The 22,551-nt window shown below is 38.8% G+C and overlaps 1 long non-coding RNA gene across 1 annotated transcript; it reads right to left on the reverse strand.

Annotated features, from left to right (window-relative positions):
* Nucleotides 1-19,768: 19,768 nt before the first annotated feature.
* On the reverse strand, nucleotides 19,769-21,570 carry LOC120072592 (uncharacterized). Its single transcript, XR_005480545.2, has 5 exons — nucleotides 21,228-21,570; nucleotides 21,060-21,125; nucleotides 20,883-20,975; nucleotides 20,733-20,797; nucleotides 19,769-20,015 (listed from the first exon to the last, which is right to left on the reverse strand). It is a non-coding gene; the product is annotated as an uncharacterized LOC120072592 (long non-coding RNA).
* Between the last annotated feature and the right edge of the window lie 981 nt (nucleotides 21,571-22,551).

Genomic DNA, 22,551 nt, shown 5'->3' on the forward strand with positions numbered 1-22,551 from the left:
TTCTAATAGACTTTAACATGACAATATGTGAGAAAGTTTCTTCATAGTCCATTCCCTCAACCTGGGTAAAACCCTTTGTCACTTTTCTAACTCTAAAGGTCTATACCTTTTCTACACCCATTTTTTTCTTGTAAATCCACTTGCAACCTATAGGTTTTACTCTATTAGGTTGATCTACAGGCTCTCAGAAAAAATTGAAGTACATAGACTCCATTTCTTGTTATATGGCTTTAATACATTCATCCTTGTCAACATCTTCCATTGCTTGCTTGAAAGACAATGGATCATAAAATCCATTATTAGATATGATGTCTTGGGCTTCTGTTAAGCCCATGTAGCAAACAGGTGGGTTCATAACCCTCCCATAATTGAGAAAATCTCAACTCTTAAGATGGATGAGCTTGATTAGATGAACCGACATCAACAACCCTTACTGATGTACTAACCTCTTCAACAATGCTTGTTAAAGTTTCAGTAGTATCATTAGAAATTTTACTTAAAACTATTTTACTTCATGGTTTGTGGTCCTCATGTGGTCTTGTTCCAAAAAGGTAGCATTTTTCGATACAAACACTTTATTTTCATTTAGATCAAATAAATACCCACCTCTCATTTCTGTTAGGTAGTCTACAAATAGGCATACCATCACACCCCCTCCCGAGCTCATCTCTTGAACCAAAAAAGAGGCGTGAGGACAGCAGATACCACCCTTTTATGATACCTACTGCCCATCTGAACCTATTTCACTCACTAAACTTAAAGCCAAGTAAATAAACAACGGCTCATTGGTGTAACTTATTTTATGACAAATAGTGTAACATTCATACGATCTTCAGACTCAACTCAACAATTCAAGACTCTTAGCTACAACTATTTACAACAACAACTTAAGTTCGAAAGTGTGGCTATGGTGTGGCAGGCCTAAAGGAACTCTTTAACAAGAGAGTCAGTGAGCAAAAGCAAGATTGTTCCAAAAACCATTGTGAAAGAACAATGCATTTACAAACAAACAAGAACAGTTATGCATCATCGAGTAAATTATAGCATGTTTTCTTTTTAAAACTAACTAGAATCGAGTGACATACCTTTGAAGAACTCTTCTTCATATATTCCCTCGACCAATACTAGTCCAGCATCCTAATAAAGTCGATCACGAGCACGAACACAACGAACAATCAGTGCAACTAACGAACTTTCAGATCCTCGAACCCAATCAAGTAAGACTCGATCCTCGACCCTCGAACAGAAATGCTCGACACTACCACTCAGTTGCCTTGGTATTTTCGATGTGAGAATCTAGGAGGTGTGGGCTCTATGTGAATTTGGTAGAGGGAAGAGGGAACTCAACGATCGAGTAAACAATCGAGTAAGTGGGAGAATGTCTCTTCGCATTACAAATATATTTCTATGTTCATTAGATATAACCAATCAACAGTATGATGACCTTTCAAAAATCGCTCGTAAGTACAATTGGGTAAATTTATCGTTTTGTTCTTGTAATTACATCTAACTCCTTAAGTACCACTGATTCTTCTAGTGAATAATACATCATAGTCCTACTATGAGTGAACACTTCTCGGGCCATGAAAAGGTGTGGCACCACATTGTTCAAGCCCTGAAATCAACTCTTAAGGGAGCAATTCATCTATTTACCTCTGCTTCAGAGAATGAGTGAATTTCGTCTTGTGTAGTTAAGTTCCCAACTCCCCAATCATGCAAATCCCCTAAGTGGTAGGTTTGAGTCAGCGATCTGGCCACCCATATCCATGCAAATCACAAGACCACCCTAATAGGCAAAAGTTCCTAACTCACTCAAGATTAAGGTCATGTTACCTATGGTCATCCTAGTGAAATGAAAGTCTCTGTCATGAACGGTGTTATATAACGAGACTAAACATTTCGTGGTCTGGTTTTATACAAACTCCATTGTATAGGATACCCCCGCTCGCATGTCTTTACATGAATGACCAGGATCAGATCATTTGTAGCACTTTACAACACTTGTAACATCTACAAAGCGGGCCATATCCATAGTGTCACCAGGATAAGGTTTCCCTCTTTATCCATATACTGTAGACCATTTAGGTTATCACTTAAGGCACGATCCACTTGTATGTCTCCACATACATGCTTAAGTTACAATGATAACTAGGGATCTTAGTTTATTGGTTTGTGGTTAATGCAACTAAAATATCTCATATTTCATAGACAGTAGTGAATTAAATATCTCATATGATTACATCACAAATGTTTGTTCATACATGTGTTTACAAACTACAAAACCCTACGAGATTTTAAGGCATCAACCCCATAAATCCCTAACTTGTCCTAAAGCTAGTGGAGTGTACAAGATAGATACAAGTACAAAACAATAAACTAGGGCACAAAGGCTCAGTACAAAATCTCCCACTTGCCCTAGTCCAGTCGCGGACAGTCCAATAGACCCATGCTCTGAAGGTGACCCTCAAACACTGTAGCCGTGAGAGCTTTCGTTAACGGATCAGCAACGTTGTGCTCCAAAGCTATCTTTGTGACTATCACATCCCCTCGACACACAATCTCGCAGATGAGATGGTATTTCCGCTTATATGCTTGTCGCGCTTGTGACTCCTAGGTTCCCTAGAATTCACCACAGCACCATTATTATCACAATAAAGGGTTGTGGGCCTAGACATGTCTGGAACAATTTCCAGATCAGTCAGGAACTACCTGAGCCAAACGGCCTCATTAGCAGCTTCACAAGCCACTACATACTCGATCTCCATAGTGGAGTCAGCGATGCACCCTTGCTTAGTGCTTCGTCATACTACAGCCCTCCGTTAAGAGTGAACACTGATCCTGATGTGGATTTTTTAGAATCCTTATCAGTCTAAAAATCAGAGTCCGTGTATCCTGTAAGGATCAAATCCTTAGATCCATACACAAACATGTAGTCCCTCGTTCCCCGAAGATGCTTGAGGATGTTCTTGACGACACTCTAGTGACCCTGTCCTGAATTAGACTTATATCTACTGACTATCCTCACAGCGTAGCAGATGTCAGATCTGGTACATAATATCACGTACATCAAACTGCCAAAGGCAAATGCATAGGGGACCCGTCTCATTTCCTCAACCTCTTGAGGTGTCATAAGACACTCTTCCTTAGACAATGTAACTCCATACCGAAAAGGTAGTAGGTCCCTTTTGGAGTTCTGCATCGAGTACTTGATCAATATCTTGTCAATGTACGATGCTTGAGACAGAGCTAGCACTTTGTTCTTTCGATCCCAAAAGACCTGAATCCCAAGAACAAACTGAGCCTCTCCCAAATCTTTCATTTGGAATTGGGTCGCTAGCCAATTCTTAACTGAAATCAGTAAACCTACATCATTTTCAATGAGTAGGATATCGTCTACATATAACACTAGGAAAACTATTGAGTTTTTTATGATTTTCTTGTAGACACAAGGCTCATCAACGTTTTGGTTAAAACCATAAGATTTGATCGCAGTATCAAACTTTATGTTCCAAGATCGAGATGTCTGTTTTAGCCCATAAATGGACCGATTCAGCTTGCAAACATTTTGCTCTTGAACTTGGGTTATGAATCCCTCGGGTTGTACCATATAAATGGTCTCCTCAAGATTACCATTCAGAAAGGCAGTCTTGACATCCATTTGCCATATCTAATAGTCATATTATGAGGCAATGGATAGGAGGATGCGGATAGACTTCAGCATGGCAATAGGTGAGAAAGTCTTCTCATAGTCAACTCCCTCCACCTTGGTATAACATTTTGCCACAAGTCTAGCCTTGAAGGTTTGCACCTTCCCATCAGTACCCTATTTCCTCTTATAGATCCATTTGCAACCTATAGGTTTAACCTCATCAGGTTAATCTACAAGATCCCAAACTGAGTTGAAGTACATAGACTCCATCTCGAGATCCATGACTTTGCCCATTCATCTTTGTCAACATCCTCCATTGCCTTCTTGTAAGACAACGTATCCTCAGCCTCGCCATCGGCTACCATAAGCTTCAGTCTCTACTGCAAAACCCCAAAACGAGTCCAGTAAGGAAGCGTAACTCATCATCGACCAAACCATGTCCAACAGGGTTCTGTTTCTCCTCTTCGATACACCATTTTATTGAGGTGTACAAGGTGTTGAGAGTTGGTAAACGATTCCATGTTCTATCAAATAGTTATGGAACTCAAAATCCAAAAACTCTCCACCCCGATAAGATCGAAGTGTTTTAATCCGTTTATCTAATGCATTTTTAACTTCAGCCTTAAACTCTTTAAACATTTCAAAGGATTCTAGCTTATGTTGCATCAAATAAACATACCTATACCTCGAATAATCATCAGTAAAAGTGATGAAATACTCGTAACCTCCCCTAACTCGCACATTCATTGGACCACATAAGTCTGAATGCACTAACTCTAGAGGCTCTTTGGCTCGATAACCTTTTCCAGTAAAAGGTCTTTTAGTCATCTTGCCTTTAAGGCATGACTCGCACACAAGTAAAGAATTTTCCTTTATCTCGCTTTGAAGTCCATTCTTTACCAACCTCTCAATCCTATTGAGATTGATGTGCCCTAATCAAAGGTGCTAAAGTTGGGCATTTGATAAACTTTAAGTCATTTATTTTGAGTTACGACGGTTTTAAATATCTCTATGTTATGGAGGAAATTTATTGCTAACAGCCTTAGCACATACAAATTGTTTTCCAGTTTAGTTGAACATATCTCAACACCATCTTTCAGAATAAACATTTTATTCGCCGAAAAGTTGAGAGTATATTTATATTCAATCAAACACTTTATAGAAATTAAGTTCCACTTTAACTTGAAAACTACATATACACCACTCAAAATGATAAACTTATTTTGTAAAGTCAACTGGAGGCCTCCCACTGCAACAGCTGAGACGACGTGTCTGGTGCCTACTCGCATCGTCATCTTACCAGCCTCAAGCTGCCGCCAGGATCTAAGCCCCTGAAAAGAAGAACAAACATGATTAGTGGCCCCATAGTCTATAATTCAGAAAGAATCATCATTCTCCACTAAAAAAGTTTCCAAAACCAGTAAATCACATTTACCTTGTTTGGCCTTGGCCTTAGCCTTCTTCCTTTCTTTTCACCAGCGTGGACAGTTTCGCTTCCAATGCCCATCCTGGTTGCAATGGAAATATTTTTCTTTTTCAACCAGTGCTGGTCACTTATCTCATTGAGTGGAAGGTTGTGGATTAGCCGGTGCCTTCCCTTTCCCCTTACTACCCTTCTTCTTTTGCCACTTATTAGTGTTGGAAGTAGAAGGTGCAGACTTAGTTCCTGAGATCGAACCCCGATGGAACTTCTTAGATGATGAAGAAACATTTGCCTCACCAACCTTCTCCTCCTTGCTTTTCAGCAAAGATTGGAATGTCTACAACTCGTTGAGGAGAGTTGTAAAGGTGTAATCAACTTTGTTCAAAGCAGCGTTGCTGACAAAATGAATGAAGCTTTCTGGCAACATTTGCAGAATAAAGCTAACCTGGCTGCCCTTATCGATGTGAGCCCCATTCATCTCCGCCATATTAAAGTTGACCATCATGTTCAGAACATGTTCTCGAACAGATGTATCCTCCTCCATTTTGGAGTTGAAGATGCACTTAAGAGCTTCATGCTTGAGCCACCCGGACGGTTGTCCGAACATTCCCCTCAGGGACTCCATGATCTCACACACAGAGACCATGAGCTCATGCTTCTTGGCCAAGACGTCGTTCAGACTAGACAAGATGTAAACTCGGACTTTCTCGTTCGTCCGTGTCCATTTCTCATATGCCTCTCGAACACTTTGAGTGGCGATTTAAGTTGGAATAGGAGGACATTCCTCTGTAAGGACGAATCGGAGGTCATCAATGATCAGTATAGTATTAATCGTTTTTTTTCTATCTAGCGTAGTTTTCGCTAGTCAGTTTATCGATAGATAATAGAGCTAAAGTGGCGGTTGCCATTTTAAAAGTTGCTGAAAAACATGAACAAACTTAATAAGTCTATTTGCACTACCACTTTAATACCAATTTTAGGTTTTAGCAAAATAGTTCTAATGTAACCTAAGTGAAATGACATCTATTTTGCAATGATGCCCCAGTAAGGCAGGAAAAAGTCACCGATGGGGTGATCAAGTGCCCTTTCACTAGGATGAGACATTCTCAACCATTAGACAGAAACAACTCTTGTAACTGACTCTAACAGTCACCATTTTTTTATTCAAAATTTGTTAACCTTTAACAATTCTGCGTAAGTGCAACCCCTCATTTTAGGCCTTAGAGTCCCACCCTAAGGCGCCCACTGTAGGGAAAAATCATATTAGGATAAGAGACTAAAGCAACATTATCCTTTTTAGGAGATCAGATAAAGAATCATGCAAAATTGCCATCCTTTAGGGGGGACACTCCTAGGGTGCCTCAAGGCGATGCACAAAACATATCCAACCTAATGAGAGAGACTGTGGGATATGTTGTCACACATCTCGCTCGCACTTACTATGAACATTCTCTCCATTCACCTTAGTATTGACCTACCCAAACACCATCTTTTAGGGGGGACACTTCTAGGGTGCCTCGAGGCCGAGGATAAATCTCACGGTGTGAACTTTAGGGAGAAACGTGTAGAGGTTTAAGTGAAGTATCATATACCCTAAGTATCTCCCACTGAATGTTCTACCTAGGGATTCATTAACTTAGACAATCTGCCTACTGATTTTATCTAAGTGGGAGTTTAATTTGCTAAAAAACAACTCTTGCTTTTGATAATTAAACAAGTTCGAATCAAGTCCCATTAAACACTTTAACAGACTATCATCAAATTTGCATGCATGCAACAAATCTATCTAATTCACCTTTCCAGGTAGGTTCCCAGGTAGGAGTGTTCCGTTTCCGTCAGGTTAAGTACCCCAGCCTAGACAAAACCCGCCTTAGATAAAAGGTCCCTTATAGATAGATTTGGTACATATTTAATCTTGTTTTAGTCAATTTAATCCTATTAAACTGATTAAAAGATTAAACTTAGGTTTCAGTTTTCATTAGAACCGTGATCTTAGGTTTATCTCAAACAAATTTTAAAACTCTTTTAAAACATGATTCAAACCTAAGTTTGCATACGTGTCTTTCTTATTGATTTTAGTTCTAATTTTCATTATAACTCTTATAAAAGGAAACAACTAAAACCATCAACATTTCTAAGCTAGACTAGGTATTTATACTCTTATAAATTAACCTATGTGTCATGCTTCATGCGATATCCATCCATTACTATATATAACTCTTATATAAATTATTGTGAACCAAGCATACATGCTTTCATACACCTTTATACTATAACACTTATAATATAAAGATGATGCATGAATATGCTTAATGTATGCATATATTATAACTCTTATATTATATGATGCATGAGCATGCTTTAAAGTAATTTAATCATGCAAACTACTATATTATAAGTCTTATAATATAAAGATGATGCATGAATAAATACATAACCTATGGTGGGATTTAAAACTATATGGAATACTTTATGACATATAATTTAAACATACATCTCATGTACATTCATCAAAATCAATGGACGGGGATGATTTGCCTAAAAAATCGGAAATTAAATCTATATATTACATAAACCATCAAGTCAACCAGTTCAAACAGGAGAACCGAGTCTTGAATTGCCTGCGCGAAGCCTCGCTCCCTAATCATGTAGCTTTTCCTTATGATCGTTGAGTATCATTGGTCGAGTAGCCACGATCGTGTAACATGGATTGAGTGCCTTTAACAATGCGATGAAGCATGAAGGCCACTCGATCGTGCAGTGCATCGAGTATAACTCATGCCTAAACGACCGAGTAGACGACAACTATGTGATGAAACATGATCATCTAAACGATCGAGGAGCAAGCATCGAGTAATACTTACAGAGTGATCGGGTAGCCAGGGACTATGTGATGAAGCATGCTGGCCTACTCGATCGCGTAGCATCAGCCATGTGATCATTTAGCAAATGCTACATGATCGAGTAGAACTTTTCTACACGATCGTTTAGCATAGGTTACACGATTTGACCAACTTTTAGTCTTCTTCCTTGAAGTAAAGTGCATATCCATGCCTTGAAGCTTCATCACGAACGATGCTTACAGACTCAAACACTTTGAATACAGACTCGATAGCAAGTTAATAATGCCCAAAAACACAAGGGCCCTTAAAAATTAACTTTGAAATGTAAAAGAAAGCAATAAACAGAGGCAATCATCCCAGAAACATCCATTAACTCAAATCCACAAATACATCTAACACTAAGACCCACCAAGAATTTAAATGCAATTCAATACATCAATGGAATTTGGAATATTATAAACAACCTAGCTCTGATACCAATTGAATGAACTATTTAACAAGAGAACCAGTGAGCAGAAGCAAGATTGTTTCAAAAACCATTGTGAAAGAACAATGCATTTACAAACAAACAAGAACAGTTATGCATCATCGAGTAAATTACAGCATGCTTTCTTCTTAAAACCAACTAGAATCGAGTGACATACCTTTGAAGAACTCTTTTTCATGTATTCCCTCGATCAACCCCAGTCCAATGTCCAAGCAAACTCGATCACGAGTACAAATGCAACGAACAACCAGTGCAACTCATGAACTGTCAGATCCTCGAATCCAATCGAGTAAGACTTGATCCTCGACCCTCGAATAGAAAATATGACACTACCACTCGGTTGCCTTGGTATTCTCGGCGTGAGAATCCAGGAGGTGTGGACTCTGTGTGGATTTGGTAGAGGGAAGGAGGAACTCAACGATTGAGTAAACGATCGAGTAAATGGGAGAATGTCTAAGTCTATCGTATAGACAGGGTACTCGATCGTCGAGAAGTTGTCGTCTAATAAACCCGATGCCTCATCGTTCACTCTCTTAAAGGCTATCGTATAGCTTTTTCTTTCACTCGATCGAATGTGATGCGATCATAAGAAAAATGAAACCTTTTCACTTTTATTCATCAGTTATTAAAACTGATAGTAACTTCCTACTCAAACACGGTTAAAGGAGCAAACAATAACCAACCAAACAATTATCTTATAATTGTTTTATTATAAATAAATATAATAACTAATTTATCATATTATATTTATAACCTATAGTTTTAATATCACATCATATGTAATATTTAAACCATAATTCTTTTCTCCTTTATGACATTTAATATAAATCATATTTATATTAATTCCTCCATTTAATGTATCTAATACATCAAATCAATTATATCATATGTAATTGAATCAATTTAATTATATCATATATAATCAAATTCCCTCTTGTTAATTTGAACACTTCAAACCAACCCAAAAACTGATTCTCAACTTGAATCCATTGAGCTACCAAGGGGATCTAATGGACCTGTAGCTTGAAGCTCCAATAGTATGTGAATAACTGACTAAACTCTTTAATCACGATATCCACCATCCGTTAACTATCGAGCATTCCATTAAAGATCGACAACTACACTCTTCACACTACAAATATATTTTTGTGTCCATTAGGTACAACCAAACAACAATACGATGACCCTTCACAAATCACTCGTAAGTACAGCTGGGCCAATTTACCATTTTGCCCCTGTAGTTACATCTAACTCCTTAAATACTAATTCCTCTAATGAACAATATAACATAGTTTTACTATGAGTGAACACTTCTCAGGCCAGAGAAGGTGTGGCGCCACATTGTTCAAGCCCCGAAATTAGCCCTTAAGGGAGCAATTCATCTACTTACCCCTACTTCGGGGAATGAGTGAATTTCGTCTTGTGTAACTGAGTTCCCAGCTCCCCAATCAGATGAACCCCCAAAGTGGTAGGTTTGAGTAGGCAATCTGGCCACTCGCACCCATGCAAATCAAAAGACCGCCCTAAAAGGCAGGAGTTCCCAACTCACTCAAGATTAAAGTCATGTTACCTATGGTCATTCTAGTGAAATGAAAGTCTCTATCATGAACGGCGTTATATAACGAGACTACACATTTCGTGGTCTGGTCTTATACAAACTCCTTTATATAGGATACCCCTGCTTGCATGTCACCACATGAATGACCAGGATCAAATCATTTGTAGCACTTTATAATACTTGTAACATCTACAAAGTGGGTCGTATCCGTAGTGTCACTAGGATAAGGTTTTCCTCCTTTATCCATATACTATAGACCATTTAGGTTATCACTTAAGGCATGATCTACTTGTATGTCTCTACATACATGCTTAAGTTGCAACGATAACCAAGGATCTTAGTTTAATGGTTTGTGGTTAATGCAACTAAAATATCTCATATTTCATAAACAGTAGTGAATAAAATATCTCATATTATTACATCGTAAATGTTTGTTTATACACGTGTTTACAAACTACAGGACCCTACGAGATTTAGAGCATCAACCCCAATAAGACCTTAACCTTAGTAGCACCATAGAACCCCTCTTTTTCGCTACCTAGGAAGAAAAACATAAAAGAATAGAATGAGCTTCAAGAAGCCTCGTGACTAGTAAACGACTTATAGAGTCTCTTTCAACTCATAACAATAAAAGCATACCACAATATGAGGTTAACACTCAAACATCAACCTTGAACGAGTCTGATCTCAAGCCTACCTACATGCACGGTAGATAGTTAAAGCTAGTACTCATCATATCCGTTCTATCTCCTTATGTGCACATAGTTTCTTCTCTTATGGGCTTAGAAGCTAGGCCCGTTGGCCCTCTAACCATCCCATACGAGGATCCTCCCATAGGCTCAGGAACTAGGTCTCATGCCCTATAACCATCCTGTGAGATTCTACTCTAGGCTCAAGAACTAAGTCCATTGACCCGCTGACCATCTCGACCACATATTCTTATTTTCGTTTCGGCTACTCATTCACAATATAAACATATAATCTAATAGATATACTTTAATACCTTAAAAGAATACCACTCACAAATTATTTGCAGGAACCCTCTTTTCCTCGCGAGTTCCATGGTTCCTCCTGGCTCCCTTTTAGAATCCTAATTTCCAGATTCATTTTGAAGCTCAGATTACTCATTACTCCAGGCCTTATTTTGAGACACTTTCTTCTACAAACTTATTTAGAAATGTCTTAACTCACTTACGTTAAAATTTTCTCTTTAAATTTCAATTTAAGAGTTCATAAGCTAAAGATCACTTCACCTTGCTCGGCTATCACAGCTTATGGGTGTTCTTCTTAGTTTCCTTCACTTCTCACAACCCTTCCCTTAGAATTTCTCGATAGCAGTCCTCACACAGAAACTAAACTCAATTTCTGAGACTTCAGCATAAGAATCACCTAATTCGCATGAGTAGTTTAAGAGAACTCGTCATTTGAAGTTGGTGCAGCAATCTTTACATTGTGAGAGGCTTTCTCAATGCCTGGGTGTAATCTCAACGCCCAGACAGCACCTTGGACGCTTAGGGAACCTTCCTCAACACCTGTTGGACTTCCCTCAACGCCTAACTTGGTCTCTCTCTTCTCTTCTTAGTCCTTTTTTAGAGGGTTTCCGATTTGTATTTTGAATGAAGGTTCATTGGGTATTTATAGCCTTCAGAAAACTATCATCATCATCCCTTAAGACTCCAATGCATGACACCACCTCCTTGTGAACTCTTGTAGTGTCTTCACCTCACTTTACTACCACCTACTTCCCTACCAACCTCATACTTTAAGCTGTCTTCTCCATCTTTGTCCTATACATGTATGCGCCTACCTCTTACTTAGTTTTGGCCAAGAGTTCATTTGGTTGAGCCACCTAACTTATCTTTCTGCCATTTTGTTCCTTAACATCCAAGAATGACATATTTCCCCTCTTGGATGCATGGTGTTTAACTTCTAATTATTTTTCTAAGTATTCACAACATAGTCTCATTCTCAACGCATATGTCCTAGGTTGAGCGCATGGTTGCTTCCACCGCCACCCATACATCCAACTTTCCCTCATGCGTTCCTCTTTCCCAACACTTAATCTAAAGCCAACATCTAACCTCCCCTTACGAAAAGGCTTTTTCTTCTAGGCATCGCATAGATTTAGTGCATAGCTCGCCCTACTAATGCATAGCCACCTCATCTCCTAGCCTAACAATCATGGCATCGCATGGTCTTGGCATCGCACGGTCTTGTCATCGCACATCTCACAACCACACACCTAGCATCTTGTGCTCATACTCGTGTAACCCCTCGCATGCAGCCATGCATCCACCCTCGCACAACACCTTGCTTCAACCGGCCTGCTCTCATGCATCCGCCAATGCCTTGTCTGGCCGCATGTCCCTAGACCAATGCTTTCCAAGCTCATCACCTTACCTAAGGCTATCACCATCACCCAACCTCATAACATCGCATGAACAGCCCAATCATGCCAATGCCTAGCTAGCTTCTTCATGTCATCGCACGGCCACCTATCGCTCACACCTTGCCTTTCCAAGCACAACATCCCAACACTTAGTCTAAAAATCAACCTCTTCTTCCACACCTACCATGTGATCTACTAACCTCCATTGAGCATGGCTTCTACCCACAAGGCCCTATGCATCAACGCATCAAGATCTCAACGCATGGCCACTTTGGCTTCCACACTTAGCCAATTTTTCTTCATCAAATGCTTCCGAACATACTACCCGAGAACCCTATTTTAACACTTAGAACTTTCTTCTTCCCTTTTCTCAAACTTTTCTCTACAACATAACCTTAATTTATACCCAAACTTGTTTAACATACTAATTACTCACTTAAGTAGGAAAAATAGGGTTCGAGTTTCACACATACACTCAAATGATGTTCCAACTTTTTGGGATTTTTCATTGAGCATATGAGCTGGACATCCTCAAATCCTGAAGTGACGTAAACTACCTATACGACCTCTCCATAACTCAAAAGGTGTTTAAGAAACACTCTTTGAGGGAACGTTGTTCAAGATATAAACAACAATATCTACTGCATATCCCCAAAATAAGTCAGGAAGTCAAGCATAGCTCATCATAGACCGAACCATGTCCAACAGGGTTTTACTTCACCTTTCTGATACACCATTTTGTTAAAGTGTACTAAGGACTGAGAGTTAGGATGTAATTCTATGTTCTATCAAATAGTTGTGGAATCTTAAGTCTATATACTCTCCATCATGATTAAATCGTAGTATTTTTGTCTTTTTACTAACAAGTTTTCAACCTCCGTCTTGTACTCCTTGAACTTTTCAAGTGCTTCAGACTTATGTTGCATTAGGTAAAGATACTCATATCTTGAATAATCATCAATGAAAGAGATGAAATATTCATATACTTCTCTTGCTTTTACATTCATCAGACCACAGAGGTCTGAATGTATAAGCTCTAAGGTCTTTTTGGCTCTATAACCTTTTCCAGTAAAAGGTCGTTTAGTCATTTTGCCTTCAAGGCATGACTCACATACAGGTAAAGAGTTTTCTTCTAAACCATTTAGAAGTCCACTTTTAACCAATCTCTTAATCCTATTGAGATTAATGTGACCTAACCTTAGATGTCGAAGGTGGGCATTTTCTTTAGGAGAAACTCTTGCTCTCTTAGTAGTTGTTGTCGTTCTGAACATTTTAGTATTTTGGACAGCCTTTGTAACTAACGACCTTAGTACATATAAGTTAATTTCCATTAAAGCAAAGCCTATCACCATTCCATTCTTAAAATAAGCACTTCATTTTCATAGAAGGAAAGAGAATACTTTTGTTCAATCAAAAAAGAAACAGAGATTAAGTTCCTCTTGATATTAGAAACTACATATACATCATCTAATAACATATATCATTTCTTATCCAAAAATAACTTGAGCCTACCTATGGCAACAAGTAAAACGACCTCACCAGTACCTACTCGAAAAGTCATCTCTCTAGCTTCCAATTGTCTCCAAGAATTAAATCTCCGATAGGAAGAACATAAGTGATTAATAGCTCCTGAATCAATTATCCAGGCAGAATCATCATTCTCTACTAAGCACGTCTCCAAGACAAGTAAATCAAATTTACTATCATTGGATTTCTTTCTTTTTTGGAGAGTAGTGGGTTCGACTTGAACCCCTTATCATAAACTCCAAGTTTTATCTCAGAGGTTAAACCTCTTTGATAAATTTCACTAGAGTGGGGAATATTTGCCTCGTCTATCCGTCCCTTGACATTCAATATGGATCGAAGTTCATTTAAGAAGCTGAAATTACTAGTTTCGTCAAAATCAACCCCATTCTATTTGATTTGTAAAGACTCTCGTTCAAACAAGCATGATCTGAAGTGCAGTGACCATGCTCTCAAATCTTTTGGCTAAGACATCAGGTATGCTCGCCAAAATGTAAACTCGAGCCTTATCATTGGCCTTTGTCCACCTATCGTATGCATCATGAACATTTTGTATTGCATCAAGGGTTGGGACTGGAGGACATTCCTCAGTCAAGACGAAGTTAAGGTCGTCAACCACGAAAATAGTTTTAATTAAAATTTTCCAAGTTGTATAATTAGTTTCGGTAAAAAAAAAAAGTAGAGGCGGACATTGGAAAAATAGAACTTGACATATTGATGAAAAGAAACAAATTGATCTATATTAGATTTTAGCATACCTCTAATAAATTCAATCATTTTTAGCAAAATTCTAATGAACCTCATTTAACATCTAATTTTGCAATGATGCTTTAGTGATTTAGGATAAAAGCCACTTAAGGGTAGTTAGTCATCCCTTCACTGAATTGAAACACTCACAACCAATCATTACATTAAAATAACTCTTATTCCTATGTCAATTAGTCACCATTGATTTTGTCAAGAAATCATTAACTTGCTTAACAATTTCTTGTAAGTGTGACCTTTCATTTTAGACCCTAGAGTTTTGCCTCAATGAGCCAACCGAAAGGAAAAACTAATTGGGCCAAAAACTAAAGCGATTCTATCCCTTTCTGGAGTTCGCCCTAATATTGACCTAATGCACAAACCATCCGAAGGGGGACACTCCCAGGGCACCTCGAGGCCGTGCAAGAAGGTCTCATGATGCAAACCAATCAAGGAGATCATAGGACATGTTGACATACAGCCCTCACCCACTTATTATAAATACCCACTCCATTCATCTTGATATTGACCCATGCAAACGCACACCAAAGAGGGAGCTCCCAAGGAACCTCAAGGCCAAGCATGAGTTTCACAATGTGAACTTTAAAGGAGAAACGTGAGTGGAAAAATTGGCGTATCGTATACATCTTTTTCCTCCCACTGAGTATTTTAAAACATATGATTTATAAATTAAGTAAATCGACTAATTAATTTATCTAAGTGATTATTAATTTTGCCCAAAATAACTATTAAATTGGATAGTTTAACAATAATGATTCTTGTTTAAACACTTTAATAAACCTTAATCATTTATTGCATGGTTATAATAGAACTATCAAACTCACTTCCAGGTCGGTTCCTTGATAGGGGTATTCCATTTTTGTCAGCTTGAAAACCTCAGCTTAGACAACATTTTCCTTAGAAAAGGTCTCTTATAGATAATTATATTATAAATTTTGTAACGACCCGACCCCCTAAGACTTAAGTTAGGTCATTACTAAATACATGCATGCATGGAACTCAAAACGACCCTCGATTGTGGCAAAATAAATGCTAATTAAATAAGGTAAGTTCAAAAGACTTTCATTAAATTCAAATACTAAATCAATAGTAGGGTAACCATAAATCATAAAGGAAAATAAATAAGTCTGAAAAACGATTCTTAAAAGTAAGTTTTAAACATTAAAACTAAAAATTAAGAGAAACATGAAAAGAACTCTAAATCTCATGATGCGGAAGTGTAAAAACTAGTCCCAATGGCTTGATCACGAATTTCGCTTGTCCATCGCCGGGGCATCTCTACCCTTACCTGAAACAACAACATGAGAAAGAATGAGAATAAAATACTCAGTAAGTAACCCCACTACTGGGGTCAGGCTGGGCATCTATGTCCTTTAGATACCCACCTCTGGTGAAACATATAAACTGCTCTAGTCCTCATGGGACACACATACATATGAAACAAGGAGACTGAGTCCTATCTTACTATAGTTAAGTATGCCCACTACCTCTGGTGAATCTCGAAGGAGACACAAACTGGTGAATCCCGAAGGAAACACAAACTAGTGAATCCCAAAGGAAACACAAACCCTACGAACTCTCTCTTCTAGATAAGGGTCGTCTCGGTGCGCATCAATAATCTTCTGCCTTAGACTCGGTCGCACCAACAACTGTGCTAACTGTGCCGTGACCTTTCCCACAGCCACTGCAATCTCTACCCTCTTCAGTTCCCTGCACAAGTGAGTTTGTTTAGTAATGAGGGCTGTTGAATGGGCCACCTTTCTGCTTAGAGCATCTGACACTACATTTGCTTTTCCTGGGTGGTACAAAATTTTACAGTCATAGTCCTTCACCAGCTCTAACCATCTTCTCTGCCTCATGTTTAACTCTTTCTGAGTGAAAAATTACTTCAAACTCTTGTGGTCGATGAAGATCTGTATCTTCTCTCCGTATAAGTAATATCTCCATATCTTAAGAGCAAAAACCACTGCTGCTAACTTCAGTCGTGCATGGGATAATTCTGTTCATGCTTCTTTAGCTAACATGAAGCGTAAGCAACTACTCTGCCCTGCTGCATCAATACGCATCCCAACCCCTTCTTGGATGCATCAATGTAAATGACAAAACCACCTAATCCATCCGGTCCTATAAGAACTGGGGCTGAAACCAGCCTCTGCTTAAGGTCCTGGAAACTGTTTTCACAAACCTCATTCCAAATAAATGCTACTCCCTTCCAGGTCAACTGAGTCAATGGGGCGACTATGCGACATAAGTCCTTTACAAATCATCTATAGTAGCCTGCTAACCCCAAGAAACTACGCACCTCACTAATTGTGGTTGGACGAGCCCAACTCGTAAATGCCTCAACCTTTGCAGGATCTACAAAGACACCTTCCTTCGATACTACATGCCCTAGAAAGGACACCTGCCTCAACCAAAATTCACATTTAGAAAACTTAGCATACAGCTTATTGGCTCTCAACGTCTCCAAAACTTTCCGCAAATGCTCCTCATGCTCGGCCTCTGTCTTGGAATAAACCAAGATGTCATCAATAAAAATAATCACAAAGGTGTCGAGGAATTCCTTGAACACCCTATTCATCAAATCCATAAACACTGTTGGTGCATTTGTTAGACCGAACGACATCACTATGAACTCATAATGTCCATACCTCGAACGAAAAGTTGTCTTGGGTATATGACTGTCCTTTATTCTGAGTTGGTGGTATCTTGATCGGAGATCAATCTTAGAGAATACCGTAGCTCCCTACAATTGGTCAAACAAATCATCAATCCTGGGAAGGGGATACTTGTTCTTGACGGTCACCTTATTTAGCTCTCTGTAATCAATTCACAGACGTAATGATCCTCCTTCTTTTTCACAAACAAAACAGGTGCATCCCATGGTGACACGCTAGAGCGTATGAAACCCTTGTCCAACAACTCCTGCAATTGGACCTTCAGTTCCTTCAACTCTGTCGGGGCCATCCTGTATGAAGCCTTCGAAATAGGGGTTGTGCCTAGCTCCAACTCAATAGCAAAATTCTACCTCCCACTGTAGGGGAAGTCCGGGAAGATCTTCTAGAAAAACGTCTGAAAAATCCCTCACTACTGGCTCCAAAGTCAAGGTGACTTCAGTCTCTCTAGTGTCCACCACAGTGGCCATAAAGCCCAAGGCTCCTTGGTCGAATAGTCTACTAGCCTTCAATGTGGAAATCACTTTGGGTAGGACTACGGTCCCAACCCCTCTAAACTTAAAATTGGCTCTTGTAGGAGGGTTAAAGATGACCTCTTTACGGGAGTAATCTATACTGGCATGATTAGCAGCTAACCAATCCATGCCCAATATCACATCAAAATCACACATATCTAAAATTATCAAGGTTACATCTAATGCGCGATTGGCTACCTCTACCTGACATGCTTTTATCTTTTCTGTAGCTAACATGATCTCTCCTGATGGAGTGGAAATGGACAATGCAAATGGCAAAGGTTCTGAGTCTAAATGGCATGCCTCACAAATACAACAGATATAAACGAATGTGAAAAGCTAGAGTCAAATAAAACTAAAGCATGCTGCCCCAAAATGGGAAGTGCACCTGTCACCACTGTGCCTGACTTCCCGGCCTCACGCCGAGTGGTAGAAAACACCCTACCCTGTTGTTGCTGACGACTCGGGCCTCCCTGAAACGAACTCATGGGCTGGCCTCTATGTTCAGGCGCGTTTCTCCTCGGGTATCTATTTGACATATGCCCTTTCTGGCCACATCGAAAACAGATCCCAAAGCCGGCTAGACAACGTCCCCAGTGTCGCTTACCACAAGTGGTACATATCGGCTTATCCTCTCTTCCAGTCATAACCTGGGAACTCTGCTGTCCCCACTGACGTGGAGCATTCACTATGTTCTGGCTCCTCTGCTGATGCTCAGGAGCCCTGTGTTTAACCTTCCTTTTCTGACCTGCGGAGGTCCCAATCCCGAACGACCTCTTGTATTCCTCTCCCACTTGGGAGTCAGCATCAATCCTCACAACGGCCCGTAGTGCCACAGCATACGTATTGAGATTCAAGGCATGCACTATCCCTCGCAGTCTGCTCCTCAGGCCTTAGATGAATCTCTCTATCCTTGCTGCCTCAGTGGCTACTAGTTCAGGAGCAAAGCGAGATAGCTTATCAAATTCTTGCTCGTATTTCTCCACCGACATAACTCATAATTCCCTGCCTCAAGTTCAAAAATTCTCCCTGTTTGTTGTACCGGGTGTTGGCCAAAAAGTACTTCTCATAAAAGTGCTCCTTCAACTACTCCCAGGTTGCAAGTTCACCACCAATATCAATCATCTTTTCTGCTGAACGCCACCAGATTTTCGCGTTATCAGTTAACATGAAGACTGCCATTGAATCTTGTGCTCTTCTGAGCACCTCATAAAATGGAATATTGTCTCAATAGATGACAAATTAGTGGGGTCCCTCAACGATCCATCAAAGGGGCGAAGGTCATACTTCCGGAAATCCCTCAAATGCTTAGCCTCAAGAGATAGGCCCTACATGTCTCTATCCTGCGATTGGGTCTGTTGTGACTGCTCGGGTGGCACCGGTTCCTCCTGAGTCTGGGTCTAGGCAGTCTGTCTTGCCATCGTGCTACGAATCAGTTCCTGTAGCTTTCCCATTAGAGAGGATGCAACAGCTTCACTAATTCTAGCTTCCATCGTCTTTTCATCAATTTGGGTCACAGGTAGATTTGGAGCTGCCAGAACAGTCTGGCTACTCTCAGCTCTCTGTGCTTGCATTTATTCTCTAACTGTCTTTCTTGTTCTAGGTTTAGGTGCTATGTCCTATCATAAATTCATACGTTAACTAGCTATTTCTGGGTCTTTCTCAGACATCATGCATTTAAAACACTACATCACTGTTCTCGTATATGCATTGAAACTTTCATTAGTAGAACGTACCTGGCAATGACGAGGGATCCATTACTGGCCCATAGGGACTATCTAGACTTACGTAGTACGTCAGTCTACAGAACCCAAAACATGGGCTCTGATACCAACTGTAATGACCTGACCCCCTAGGACTTAAGTTAGGTAGTTACTAAATACATGCATGCATGGAACTCAAAACGACACTCGGTTGTGGAGAAATAAATGCTAATTAAATAAGGTAAGTTCAAAAGACTTTCATTAAATTCAAATACTAAATTAATAGTAGGGTACCCATAAATCATAAAGGAAAATAAATAAGTCTGAAAAACGATTCTTAAAAGTAAGTTTTAAACATTAAAACTAAAAATTAAGAGAAACATGAAAAGAACTCTAAATCTCATGATGCGGAAGCGTAAAAACTAGTCCCAGTGACTTGATCACGAATTCCGCTTGTCCATCGCCGGTGCATCTCTACCCTTACCTGAAACAACAACATGAGAAAGAATGAGTATAAAATACTCAGTAAGTAACCCCACTACTGGGGTCAGGCTAGGCATCTATGTCCTCTAGATACCCACCTTTGGTGAAACATATAAACTGCTCTAGTCCTCATGGGACACATATACACATGAAACAAGAAGAAGACTAAGTCCTATCCTACTGTAGTTAGGTATGTCCACTACCTCTGGTGAATCCTGAAGGAGACACAAACTGATGAACCCCGAAGGAAACACAAACTGGTGAATCCCGAAGGAAACAAAAACTGGTGAATCCCGAAGGAAACACAACCTGGTGAATCCCAAAGGAAACACAAAATCTAATGGGCATCTAACTAATCAGTAAGAACATTTGCACAGTCTCAACATCATAATCATCACTGTACGAATCTATGACATACATATAAACCTCAACATCATAGCTCTACAATATACACATAAATCTCAACATCATGGTTCTACAATATACATGTATACCTTAATATCATCAGATCAAATATAACCATATGGAAGCACATACCATCTCATACTAGCATTCAAGTGTCTATGTGCATAAATAAATAATTCAGATCTCGTACCAGAACATATTTTGATCATATTATACTATCAATCTATCATGCTAACGTTCTGCCATAACATAACATACATTTATCATGCTAGCATACATCTAATGTTTGAGTTCCAGTAGTAAGATTACTTACCTTAATTGAAAATCCACAAATCAAATCAGACAACCAAACGATGACAGCGATTTGAAGTAACGGTCCTAACATACGAATACAACCATTAAATTTCAGTCCAACAATAACTGCAAAACCTCAGACCCAAATCCAAAATACCCAAAAGCTTACCCAAAGAAACTTGATCAACAACCACTCCCAAGATTTCGACTCCAAAATCTCTTCCTAACAGATTTTAAATCCCAATAGACGATGACTTGGAACCTTAAAGATACAAGGGTTAAGTCAACATTTAATTCAGTAATCAATGCATGCCCACAAACCAACAATAAGGAGCACAACTCTTACCAGAACTCTTACCGAACAATCTCGAATCCGCTAGACAGCCGCTTCTGTAATTTTTCAAGCTCAAATCTAAAATCAAAATAATGCGACTAATTTAACTTTCATTCCAACTTAATGGGCATCCAAAAAAATCCTTCAAGAAACCCGACCCAATAGAAAAATAGATCTTACCCAAATCTAAGAGTCTGACGAAGACCCACGTAACAGGGGATAGGCAGTGTGGCAATGGACGGTGGAGGAGATCGGCTGGAGGCGGTGGTGGCACGGACGCGACTCTAACTAGCTGGGCGAGATCGGCGCGTGGAGGAGCGAGCGGCGCTGGACGATTGCTGCTTGCTAACGATCAAACCGACCTGCGCGAACGGCGACCCACGAATGAATGACCGGCGACTGGTGGCGGCTTGGTCGAACGCGCGTGGTGCCGGCTGGAGAGTTTCGCGTGGAGAGGAAAAAACGGGGGATGGGGGTTTCGGGTAGGGAGGCGTGAGGAAGAAGAAGAAAAAGATTTTGTTTTATAAAAATAATAAAAATAAAAAGGAAATAAGTATAATTATATTTAATTCCTTTCCTTATTCCACTTTATACTATTAAATTCGTTTCAAAAGAAAATTAATTCCTGCTATTAATTTTCAAATTGAATTATTTCAAGCCAACAATTAAATTCCCGCACTTACTAAAAAATATGCGGGGTGTTACAAATTTAATCTTTTATTCAACTCCAATCTAATCCTATTCAACGGAATTAAAAGATTAAATTTGTTTCTAATCATATTAGAAATTTTAAATAACATAGGTCTAATGGTGAAATCAATTTTAAACTATTTAAAAATGATTTAGCCTATGTTTGCATGCAATTCTTTATTATAGATTTAATTCTAATTTCATGACTTATAACAATTATAAAGTTTAATGAAATAATTAGAACCTATTTCCATGCATCTAATGACATAATTTTAAAAATATAACAATTATATTTTTTCTAAAGTGGTGTCATGCTTCATGCATACCATTTTCACTACAACATACTTAACATTTATATAATAAAGTAATGAAAATTGAATAACATCTGTTCATTCGTCTAAACTATATATTATAACATTTATAATATAAATGATGCATGGACATATTTTTAATGTCTACTATCATATCATATAACTATTATATAAATGTTGTATGACCATGCTTTTCATTAATGAGATAATTCTTATATAATATTAATGAAACTATAATAAACGTGCATTTATAATATAACTCTTATATTAAAAATACATGAGCATGCTGAAAATTCATACAACTATATAATATAATGCTTATACTAAATATGATGTATGAATAATGTTTATCCTAAGATGAGATTTTTAAATAAAACTATATGACATAAATATGCAATATATATTTTAACTTAACCATACATCAGATGTAAAATTAAATTAAATAGAAAATGGACCAGATTTTACCACCCCTAGAAATTAAGTAATTTAAGATAACTAATTTA

The sequence above is a fragment of the Benincasa hispida genome, chromosome 1, assembly GCF_027475165.1.
Source record: "Benincasa hispida cultivar pf3 chromosome 1, pf3_genome.v1.1, whole genome shotgun sequence".
Classification (NCBI taxonomy): Eukaryota; Viridiplantae; Streptophyta; class Magnoliopsida; order Cucurbitales; family Cucurbitaceae; genus Benincasa; species Benincasa hispida.